The sequence below is a fragment of the Oncorhynchus mykiss genome, chromosome 15 (assembly GCF_057628025.1).
Source record: "Oncorhynchus mykiss isolate SJ-2025 chromosome 15, ASM5762802v1, whole genome shotgun sequence".
Lineage (NCBI taxonomy): Eukaryota > Metazoa > Chordata > Actinopteri > Salmoniformes > Salmonidae > Oncorhynchus > Oncorhynchus mykiss.
In genome coordinates, this window is record NC_143036.1 from 26,142,722 (window position 1) to 26,155,194 (window position 12,473).

At 43.7% G+C, this 12,473-nt stretch overlaps 1 long non-coding RNA gene across 6 annotated transcripts in view; it reads left to right on the forward strand.

Moving 5' to 3' along the window:
- The first annotated feature begins 345 nt into the window (after positions 1-345).
- The window catches only part of LOC149977426 (uncharacterized), a 243,891-nt gene continuing 231,763 nt past the window's right edge, over positions 346-12,473 (forward strand). For all 6 annotated transcript variants that reach the window (XR_016486617.1, XR_016486619.1, XR_016486618.1 and 3 more), the window contains exons 1-2: positions 346-473; positions 842-903. This is a non-coding gene — a long non-coding RNA (uncharacterized LOC149977426). The remainder of the gene's footprint in view (positions 474-841; positions 904-12,473) is intronic.

The following is a 12,473-nucleotide window of genomic DNA, read 5'->3' on the forward strand; positions in this document are numbered from 1 at the left end:
ATTGCGCAACGAATGAGCCTACACTTTCTGTCGTTCGCCCAAGGTCTTAGCAGCATTGTGACGTATTTGTAGGCATATCATTGGAAGATTGACCATAAGAGACTACATTTTCCAAGTGTCCGCCTGGTGTCCTGCGTCGAATTCGGTGCGCAATTGCCAGCTGCTTCTACTTTACCATTTGATTCAGGGGAGAAAGCATGTGTCCAAGAACGATGTATCAATGAAGAGATATGTGAAAAACACCTTGATGATTGATTCTAAACAACGTTTGCCATGTTTTCAGTCGATATTATGGAGTTAATTTGGAAAAAAGTTCGCGTTTTGAGGACTGAATTTTCGGATTTTTTTTGGTAGCCAAATGTGATGTATAAAACGGAGCTATTTCTAATACACAAGGAATCTTTTTGGAAAAACTGAGCATCTGCTATCTAACTGAGAGTATCCTCATTGAAAACATCAGAAGTTCTTCAAAGGTAAATGATTTTATTTGAAGGCTTTTATGTTTTTGTTAATGTTGCGTGCTGGATGCTAACGCTAATGCTAACGCTAAATGCTAACGCGAAATGCTAACGCTAGCTAGCTACTTTTACACAAATTATTGTTTTCCTATGGTTGAGAAGCATATTTTGAAAATCTGAGATGACAGTGTTGTTTACAAAAGGCTAAGCTTGAGAGATGGCATATTTATTTCATTTCATTTGCGATTTTCATAAATAGTTAACGTTGTGTTATGCTAATGAGCTTGCTGATAGATTTACACAATCCTGGATACAGGGGTTTTTTCATAGCTAAACGTGACGCAGAAAACGGAGCGATTTGTCCTAAACAAATAATCTTTCAGGAAAAACTGAACATTTGCTATCTGAGAGTCTCCTCATTGAAAACATCTGAAGTTCTTCAAAGGTAAATGATTTTATTTGAATGCTTTTCTGTTTTTTTGTGTAAATGTTGCCAGCTGAATGCTAATGCTAAATGCTACGTTAGCCATCAATACTGTTACACAAATGCTTGTTTTGCAATGGTTGAGAAGCATATTTTGAAAATCTGAGATGACAGTGTTGTTAACAAAAGGCTAAGCTTGAGAGCTAGCATATTTATTTCATTTCATTTGCGATTTTCATGAATAGTTAACGTTGCGTTATGGTAATGAGCTTGAGTCTGTATTCACGATCCCGGATCCGGGATGGGGAGATCAGAAAGGTTAATTCACCATATGGGAGAGGTTGAAAAGCCATAACAGATGCAGTACCAGTCAAAGGTTTGGACAACCCTAATCATTGAAGGATTTTTCTTTATTTTTACAATTTTCTACATTTCCAAAACAATGAAATAACACAAATGGAACCGTGAAGTAAAAAAAAAAGGGTTAAACATGTCTAAAAAATATGCGACATTTTAGATTCTCCACCCTTTGCCTTGATGACAGCTTTGCACAATCTTGGCATTCTCTCAAACAGCTTCATGAGGAAAGCCTTTCCAACAGTCTTGAAGGAGTTCCCACATATGCCAAGCACTTGTTGGCTGCTTTTCCTTCAATCTGCAGTCCAACTCATCCCAAACCATCTCAATTGGGTTGAGGTCGGGATCCAGGTGATCTGACGCAGTAGTCCATCAGTCTCCTCGGTCAAATAGCCATTACACAGCCTGGAGGTGTGTTTTGGGTCATTGTCCGGTTGAAAAACTATTTTTTGTCCCACTAAGCACTAACCAGATGGGATGGAGTATCACTGCAGAATGCTGTGGTAGCCATGCTGGTTCAGTGTGCCTTGAATTTAAATAAATCACCAGAAAAGCACCCCCATACCATCACACCTCCATGCTTCACAGTGGGAACCTCACATGCGGAGATCATCGGTTCACCTACTCTGCGTCTCAAAAGACACAGCAGTTGGAACCAAAAATCAGATTTGGACTCATCAGACCAAAGGACAGATTTCCACCGGTCTAATGTCCATTGCTCGTGTTTCTTGACCCAAGAAAGTCTTTCCTTCTTATTGGTGTCTTTTAGTAGTGGTTTCTTTGCAGCAATTCGGCCATGAAGGCCTGATTCACACAGTCTCCTCTGAACAGTTTATGTTGAGATGTGTCTGTTACTTCAACTCTGTGAGGCATTTATTTGGACTGCAATCTGAGGTGTAGTTAACTCTAATGAACTCATCCTCTGCAGCAGAGGTAACTCTGGGTCTTCCTTGCCTGTGGCCGTCCTCATGAGAGCCAGTTTCATCATAGCGATGATGGTGTTTGCGATTGCACTTTAAGAAACTTTAAAAGTTCTTGACATTTTCCGTATTGTCTTAAAGTAATGATGGACTGTCACTTCTCTTTTCTTATTTGAGCTGTTCTTGCCATAATATGGACTTGGTCTTTTACCAAATAGGGCCATCTTCTGTATACCACCCCTACCTTGTCACAACACAACTGATTGGCTCAAATGCATTAAGAAGGAAAGAAATTCCACAAATGAACTTTTAACTTCTTGTTAAAAGATCCCGGATCCGGGAGCGTAATCATAGCCTCAAACGAATTAGCATAACACAGCGGACATAAATACCCCTAGAAAATGTTCCTGTTCATGAAATTCACAAATTAAATATATTGAGACACAGCTTAGCCTTTGTTAATCACACTGTCATCTCAGATTTCCAAAATATGCGTTACAGCCAACGCTAGACAAGCATTTGTGTAAGTTTATCATGGCATAATGCTATGCTAGGCTCTGCTGGCAGCAGGCAACATTTTCACGAAAATAAGAAAAGCAATCAAATTAAATCCTTTACCTTTGAAGAACTTCGGATGTTTACACTCAGGAGACTCCCAGTTAGATAGCAAATGTTCCTTTTTTCCCAAAATATTATTTTTGTAGGCGAAATAGCTCCCGTTTGTTCATCATGCTTGGCTGAGAAATCAACCTTTTTTCCAAATTAGCTCCATAATATCGACAGAAACATGGCAAACGTTGTTTAGAATCAATCCTCAAGGTGTTTTTAACATATATATTCGATAATATATCCGTCGAGGCAATTGGTTCCTCATAAGAAGCGATTGGAAAAATGGCTACCTCAGTATTTTACGCAAGATTTTCTGCGGGAGACATCAGGTGACCACTTGCTAAGTGTGGTCCCTTACGGCTATTCTTCAACAGAAATGCGTAAAAAGACGTCACAATTCTGTAGACACCTTGGGGAATACGTAGAAATTGTAAGCTCATTCGTAGCTCATTCACAGCCATATAAGGAGTAATTGGCATGAGGCGGTTTCAAAAAATGCGGCACTTCCTGATTGGATTTTTATCTGGGTTTCGCCTGTAACATCAGTTCTGTGGCACTCACAGACAATATCTTTGCAGTTTTGGAAACGTCAGTGTTTTCTATCCAAAGCTGTCAATTATATGCATGGCATATAATGGCATATTATATGCATATGCATCGAGCATCTTTTCGTGACAAAATATCTTGTTTAAAATGGGAACGTTTTTCATCCAAAAGTGTAAATATCGCCCCCTAGTCGTAAAAGGTTTTAACAAGGCACAGGTGTTAATTGAAATGCATTCCAGGTGACTGCCTTATGAAGCGGGTTGAGGGAATGACAAGAGTGTGTAAAGCTGTTATCAAGGCAAAGGGTGGCTACTTTGAAGAATCTCAAATATAACACACATTTTGATTTGTTTAATACGTTTTTTTGGTTACTACATGATTCCATATGTGTTTTTTCATAGTTATGTCCTCACTATTATTCTACAATGTAGAAAATAGTAAAAAATAAACAAAAACCCTGGAATGAGTAGGTGTCTAAACTTTTGACTGGTACTGTACATTTTCTCAACAACAGATCATGGTTAATAATATCAAAGGCTGCACTGTACTAACAGTACATCTCCCACAATCTTCTTATTGTAAATTTCTTTCAACCAATCATCAGACATTTGTGTCAGTGAAGTACATATTGAGTGCCCTTCTCTATAAGCATGCTGAAAGTTTGTTGTTAATTTGTTTACTGAGAAATAGCATTGTATTTGGTCAAACACCATTTTTTCCAACAGTTTCCTAAGAGCTGGCAGCAAGCTGATAGGTCTGCTGTTAGAATCCGTAAAGGCCACTTTACCACTCTAGCGAAATGACTTTGGCTCCAATCCAGCGTTGACAAATACTTTCCTCTAGGCTCAGATTAAAGATATGACAGATAGGAGTGGCTGTAGAGTCAGATACCATCATCAGTAGCTTTCCATCTAAGTTGTCAATGCCAGGAGGTTTGTCCTATTTTTTCCACCTCTCCCACACTAACTTCAAAATTTGAATTTACAATGCTTTTCTTTCATTATTTTCTTCCGTATGCATGAATATGATGGCTTACTGTTTGTTGTCGGCATTTCTTGCCTAAGTTTGCCTAAATGATAACATCAAATGGTTTTGTGATGAATAAGCCATCTGATTCGATGAAAGATCAAGTTGAATTGTTCTTTCTGCTCATAAAAAAAGTACTCAAGTCTTTTTCATTCATTCTTTATATCATTGATCTTGGCTTCATAATACAGTTCATTACTTTTTTGTTGTTGAGTTTAGTCACATAATTTCTCAATTTGCAGTAAATCAGCCAGTCCAATGTGCAGTCAGATTTCTTAGCCACTCCTTTTGCCTGATCTCTTTCAACCATACAGTTTTTCAATTCCTCATCAGTTCATGGATTCTTAACAGTTCTTACAGTCAGTTTCTTAATAATTTAGCCACAGACATTACATGCATAGAAAGTCCGGCACACAGAGTATATAAAGGCCCATTGTTTTATGTGATTAATGATTAATAACAGTGGTGTGATGGGCTAGATCCTCATCAAGGACATCTGAGCGCAGAAGGCGACCTCTTGAAGAGTGATGTGATGGGTGAGATCTGCAGTGAAGACAATCAGCAAAAAAAAAGGACATTCTTGAATAAACTTTGTGGACTCAGCTGGCAAAAAGTATTTCCATGGCACAAGTTGAAGAATTTCGTGGCAGTTATTTAGATGTCTTCAAAAAAGAGCAACTTGCTCATATATGTACTGAACAAAAATATAAATGCAACATGCAAAAATGTATTAGAACCTAATTTATGGATTTCACATGACTGGGCGGGGGCGCAGCCATGGGTGGGCCTGGGAGCCACGCCCTGCCAATCAGAATGAATTTTTCATCACAAAAGGGCTTTATTACAGACAGAAATACTCTTCAGGACTTTCCAGAGGGCCCACAACACATCAACCTCCAATGTTTTCCAGATTTTTCATCCTACTGTAAGCATAAAAAGAGAAGAAACAGGGAAACAGGGGACAAAGGGCTGTGAGACATAAGTTTAACTCTAGACACATGAAAGTTAGGATGTATACGAAGGGTACGGGGCAACAGAAGACGTACAGCAGAGGGGCTAACAATTTTGGAGATGAGAAACGGGATTCCACCCGGAGTGGCAGATCCCAGATGGACAGCAATACCTTCTGCCTGAGATGATACCGGGGAGCCGGGGTCCAATGGCGATCCGCTTGTCATCGATACTTGAAGGTGGTCTTGAGGAGGGCCGACCGGGTTCTCCTTCAGGTACGATGACAATGGTGGACAAACATCCGGGCAGAAGGTATGCCGACCTCTTCTTCCTTCTCAGGGAAGAGCAAGGGCTGATACACCAGGGAACACTCAAAAAGAGATAGAATGTGGACATTATCGGGGACCATGGTAGGCCACCAAAAGCGCTGTAGCACAAAGGCCAGGGTTCGATGGGAGCCCGGGTGGCAGGCAAGCCCTAATGAGTGGGCCCACTCCAGGACCGAGGAGCGGACAAAGTCCGGAACGAACATCCGGTTATCAGGGCCCTCCCCCCCCCGGGGTGTGGCTCGGAACGCTGTGCCTCACGCACCTGCTGCCCTATGCCCCAGCTGAGTGCTGTCACCAGGCACGAAGTGGGAAGGATGGTCTCAGGTTCCTGGGTCATAGTCGTGGTACTATAGCGACGGGACAGTGCATCTGTCTTGACATTCTTGGATCCCGGCAGGTACGAGATGGAGAAGTTGAACCGTGTGAACAGCAGGGCCCATCTGGCTTTCCTGGAGTTGAGGCGCTTGGCAGTGCAGACATACACCAGGTTCTTCTGGTCGGTCCACACAATGAACGCATGTTCCGCCCCCTCCAGCTAGTGCCTCCATTCCTCCAATGCCATCTTTACCGTGAGAAGCTCACGATTCCCCATATCATAATTCTTCTCCGTGGCATTGAGGCAATGGGAGAAGAAGGCGTAGGGATGGAGCTTGAAGTCCAGGGCAGAACTCTGGGACAGGACAGTCCCCAATCCGACATCCCAAGTATCGGCCTCCACCACGAACTGATGGGATGGGTCAGGATTAACCAAGATGAGAGCTGTGCTGAAGTGATGTTTGAGGTCCCGGAATGTCCAGTCAGCAGCTGAAGACCACGTGAACGGAACCTTGGGCGAGGTGAGTGCTGACACGGGGGAAGCCAGGGTGCTGTAACCCCAGATATAGCAGCGATAGACGTTGGCAAACCCCAGGAAATGTTGCAGCTGCACCCTGTAGGCTGGGGCCAATCCACCACCGCTCTCACCTTTCCGGGATCCATTTTTACACTCCCTGCAGCGATGATGTAACCCAGAAAAGGAATGGTGGTGCGATGGAATTCGCACTTCTCTGCTTTTACAAACAGTTGGTTCTCTAGGAGGCTTTGGAGAACCTGTCGGGTGTGGAGCACATGTTCTTGGTTGGAGCGGGAGAAGATGAGGATGTCATTGAGGTAGACAAAGACGAACCGGTTCAACATGTCGCAGAGAACATCATTGACTGGAGCCTGGAACACAGCAGGGGCGTTGGTAATGCCAAATGGCACGACCAGATACTAGTCGTGACCACTGGCCGTGTTGAAGGCGGTCTTCCACTCATCCCCTTCCCGCATTCGCACCAGGTGGTAGGCGTTCCATAGATCCAGCTTGGAAAAGACGGTGGCCCCCTGGAACGGCTCAAAGGCCGAGGAGATGAGGGGTAGCGGGTAGCGGTTCTTCAATGTTATGTCATTGAGACCCTGGTAGTCGATGCACAGGTGCAGGGTCTTGTCCTTCTTCTCCACAAAGAAGAACCTGCGCCGGCGGGAGAAAAAGAAGGTTGGATATATCCTGAAGCTACCCCAATGTAGGTCTCTATCTCCTTGGTCTCTGGTACTGACAGAGAGTACAGTCGTCCCCGTGGCAGTGTCATGCTAGGGAGAAGGTCAATCCCGCAGTCATAAGGTCGGTGTGAGGGAAGCGAAGTTGTCCGGACCTTGGTGAACACCTCCCGGAAGTCCTGGTACTCTGTGGAAATGACGGCGAGGTCCAGGGCAACTTCTGAGCCCCCAGGAAGACATCCCAGTGCAGGTTGTGCTGACATACCTTAAGGGAACATTTCGGCATTTCGTGTATGATCAGTGAGAAAGTCCATATTGCAAATGTACGGTCCCTTACCCGACGTCCGAAATCGTTTGTAAAATTCGCGGTCGGCGTCGGGCCGTGCGGTAGGGCCGGACCTACCGGGAAGTCGTCGAATGAACTTTGTCGGACTTTCGGTTTCCGTTTAAAAAAAAAAACAAGTTTCGGACCGTTTTTCCGCCGTCCCGGACACTCCCACCAGATGGCATACGGAATCATATGGCAATTTGGCAAAACATCACGAATCGCGACGGGGCCTTATCTCAAAAACTGAAAATATTTCGAAGCCGAAACTTGGCGAGCGTAGGTTTGGCTCAAGGGGCAGTTGGCCCCGAACGGGATGGCGTCTAGGCCTCGACGGTTTTTGAGCTACGGCCATTTTTCTGGGATTAAAGGCTTAAAATGGAAGTAGAGAAATTATTTTTCCACTTCAGGTCAAAGCCAAGGAGCCTCCGGTGTCAATAAAAAAAGAACCAGCCATTTATCTATCGTCATTTAAGAGAAACGGAACAATGACAAATTGGTGATGGTCACAAATAGGCGTTTTTTTTTTTCAACGGTTACAGATCCAGTTGCAGGGTGTTCATACGAATCTTTTTAAAGTGTGCTGCGGAGCTCTGCGACATTTCTGTGATTTTCTATGATTTTCTGAAATAACACAATAACCGACCATTAGAATAGTAGGCCCAAAATGAAGCCTGCCCCACAATGTCATTTGCTTTTGAGTGACAGTGAGAGAACCGTTAGGGTGAGAAGAAAAATTCCACCACATGAATGTTCCTAAGGTCCTCCCGATCTCAACAAGCCTAACCTTGACCGTGTGGCATTAACCCTTCACAGTAAAACAGGTTTTTTTGATCTCACAGATTACAGTGTCATCTCTCCCCATAGGAATACATTGCCTGCACCCCTAATTTCAACCTGAGGCCTATGTGGGTTATGAATGCCGTATGAACCTGTCTTCGGTACCAGTCCATCAGGCCACTATGAGGTCTACCTGTGTCGATTCTAAGCTTCCTGGACCAACCGGAAGTGGTTCAAATGCCCCTAAAAGTGTTTACCCATACACTGCATGCAGTTTGATAGACATAGTGCATTCAACCCTGTGTAGATCAGTCAATTCTTAACGTAAGGACTTAAAACTCAGGATTCTGTAACAGCATACCCCAATGAGGATATGTGGTGACTTATAGCTTCCTGTGCCAACCGGAAGTGCCATAATTGGTGTCTCAGGGGCTGTTTCGAAGGGTTAAAAAATTCAGATCTGTCCAAAACTTCATATATGTGATTAGGCAACCCCCATGAACTGTAAATCAGTCATTTTTCCCAAAAAAAATCAAAGGAAAAAAAAATTGCACTAAAACACAACTTGGATGGAGGGACGTATTGGGGTGCGTAGAGACAGACAGTGGCCGCAATAGTTAGCTTTGTTCGAGCTAAAAAAGAACGGTCGGACCTAGAGTTCCGAAACTTTAGAAACCTGTTCTAGACCTCCGGGCCATGGTGCGTGGCGAGTTACGTGGCTCTAGATGGTTCTCGGACCGAGAAACAGCCTCGTACATTCGCAATAACTTCAATTCATTTTTGCATCACGAAAATGACGACGTTTAGAAAAGTCTCAGAGACGCAAGGCTAGGTGCGTTGAAACCGGCTCGGCCCATAGAGACGGACCCCAAAGTTTCTGTCCGATAGCTCGTTCAAGGACCCCGTAGCAAGTCATGGAAAATAGTGGATTTTCAGCACCAATTAGGGTTTTTCTCGGACACCAAATGACCTATCGAGCCGAAACTCGGGATTCGGGGTCGCCTCACATAGGACTTCACATAATGTCCGAACTGGACCCGCAGCTAGAACGTAACTATGTGTTTTACCTTTTTATTATGTTTTAAACTAGAGGCGCTGTGAATTATGGGACTGCTCTGACATATATGATAGTTGGCATCTAAATGAGTAGGAAACAGTGGGTTTGGTGTCATAATGACATCTAATTGACTGATGGACACTGACTTGCTAGTTGACTTTTGTACATTTGCAATATGTTTAAACAGAGAGGGACCATCACCAAAATGGCATTCTGAAATCAACACAAAAAATGGCATCACCATAGTCTCCAGACTGTGCTGAGTTCAACGAGCTATCCCGCTTGACCGTAGCTCGCTCGGTCTAGGCGCAGCAACCATTAGAATATTAGGCCCAAAATGAAGCCTGCCCCACAATGTCATTTGCTTTTGAGTGACAGTGAGAGAACCGTTAGGGTGAGAAGAAAAATTCCACCATAGGAATGTTCCTAAGGTCCTCCCGATCTGAACAAGCCTAACCTTGACCGTGTGGCATTAACCCTTCACAGTAAAACAGTGTTTTTTGATCTCACAGATTACAGTGTCATCTCTCCCCATAGGAATACATTGCCTGCACCACAAAATTCAACCTGAGGCCTATGTGGGTTATGAATGCCGTATGAACCTGTCTTCGGTACCAGTCCATCAGGCCACTATGAGGTCTACCTGTGTTGATTCTAAGCTTCCTGGACCAACCGGAAGTGGTTCAAATCACCCTAAAAGTGTTTACCCATACACTGCCTGCAGTTTGATAGACATGGTGCATTCAACCCTGTGTAGATCAGTCAATTCTTAACGTAAGGACTTAAAACTCAGGATTCTGTAAGTGGCCATGTCAATCAAGACATGTGGTGATTTATAGCTTCCTGTGCCAACCGGAAGTGCCATAATTGGTGTCTCAGTTGCTGTTTCGAAGGGTTAAAAAAGTCAGATCTGTCCAAAACTTCATATATGTGATTAGGCAACCCCCATGAACTGTAAATCAGTCATTTTTCCCAAAAAAAATCAAAGGAAAAAAAAATTGCACTAAAACACAACTTGGATGGAGGGACGTATTGGGGTGCGTAGAGACAGACATTGGCCCCAATAGTTAGCTTTGTTCGAGCTAAAAAAGAACGGTCGGACCTAGAGTTCCGAAACTTTAGAAACCTGTTCTAGACCTCCGGGCCATGGTGCGTGGCGAGTTACGTGGCTCTAGACGGTTCTCGGACCGAGAAACAGCCTCGTACATTTGAAATAACTTCAATTCATTTTTGCATCACGAAAATGACGACATTTAGAAATGTCCCAGAGTCGCAAGACTAGGTGCATTGCGAACGTCTCGGCCCATATAGACAGACCCCAACGTTTCTGTCCGATAGCTCATTCAAGGACCCCGTAGCAAGTCATGGAAAATAGTGGATTTTCAGCACCAATTAGGGTTTTTCTCGGACACCAAATGACCTATCGAGCCGAAACTCGGGATTCGGGGTCGCCTCACATAGGACTTCACATAATGTCCGAACTGGACCCGCAGCTAGAACGTAACTATGTGTTTTACCTTTTTATTATGTTTTCAACTAGAGGCGCTGTGAATTATGGGCCTGCTCTGACATATGTGATAGTTGGCTACTAAATGAGTAGGAAAAAGTGGGTTTGGTGTCAATTGATATCCATTTGGTGTCATAATGACATCTAATTGACTGATGGACACTGACTTGCTAGTTGACTTTTGTACATTTGCAATATGTTTAAACGGAGAGGGACCATCACCAAAATGGCATTCTGAAATCAACACAAAAAATGGCATCACCATAGTCTCCAGACTGTTCTGAGTTCAACGAGCTATCCCGCTTGACCGTAGCTCGCTCGGTCTAGGCGCAGCAACCATTAGAATAGAAGGCCCAAAATGAAGCCTGCACCACAATGTCATTTGCTTTTGAGTGACAGTGAGAGAACCGTTAGGGTGAGAAGAAAAATTCCACCACTTGAATGTTCCTAAGGTCCTCCCGATCTCAACAAGCCTAACCTTGACCGTGTGGCATTAACCCTTCACAGTAAAACAGTGTTTTTTGATCTCACAGATTACAGTGTCATCTCTCCCCATAGGAATACATTGCCTGCACCCCTAATTTCAACCTGAGGCCTATGTGGGTTATGAATGCCGTATGAACCTGTCTTCGGTACCAGTCCATCAGGCCACTATGAGGTCTACCTGTGTTGATTCTAAGCTTCCTGGACCAACCGGAAGTGGTTAAAATGCCCCTAAAAGTGTTTACCCATACAATGCATGCAGTTTGATAGACATAGTGCATTCAACCCTGTGTAGATCAGTCAATTCTTAACGTAAGGACTTAAAACTCAGGATTCTGTAACAGCATACCCCAATGAGGATATGTGTTGATTTATAACTTCCTGTGCCAACCGGAAGTGCCATAATTGGTGTCTCAGGGGCTGTTTCGAAGGGTTAAAAAAGTCTGATCTTTCCAAAACTTCATATGTGTGATTAGGCAACCCCCATGAACTGTAAATCAGTCATTTTTCCCCAAAAAAATCAAAGGAAAAAAAAATTGCACTAAAACACAACTTGGATGGAGGGACGTATTGGGGTGCGTAGAGACAGACAGTGGCTCCAATAGTTAGCTTTGTTGGAGCTAAAAAAGAACCGTCGGACCAAGAGTTCCGAAACTTTAGAAACCTGTTCTAGACCTCCCGTAGATGGTGCGTGGTGAGTTACGTGGCTCTAGAAGGTTCTCGGACCGAGAAACAGCCTCGTACATTTGAAATAACTTCAATTCATTTTTGCATCACGAAAATGACGACATTTAGAAATGTCCCAGAGTCGCAAGACTAGGTGCATTGCGAACGTCTCGGCCCATATAGACAGACCCCAACGTTTCTGTCCGATAGCTCATTCAAGGACCCCGTAGCAAGTCATGGAAAATAGTGGATTTTCAGCACCAATTAGGGTTTTTCTCGGACACCAAATGACCTATCGAGCCGAAACTTGGGATTCGGGGTCGCCTCAGCTAGGCCAACACATAACATAAGAAATGGACCCGCAGCTAGAACGTAACTACGTGTTTTATGGTTTTTTTATGGTTTGAACCGAAGGCGTTGTGAATTTTGGGCCAGCTCTGAAGTATGTAATAGTTGGCTACTAAACGAGTTGGAAAAAGTGGGTTTGGTGTCAGTTTGTATCAGTTTGGTGGTCAGAATG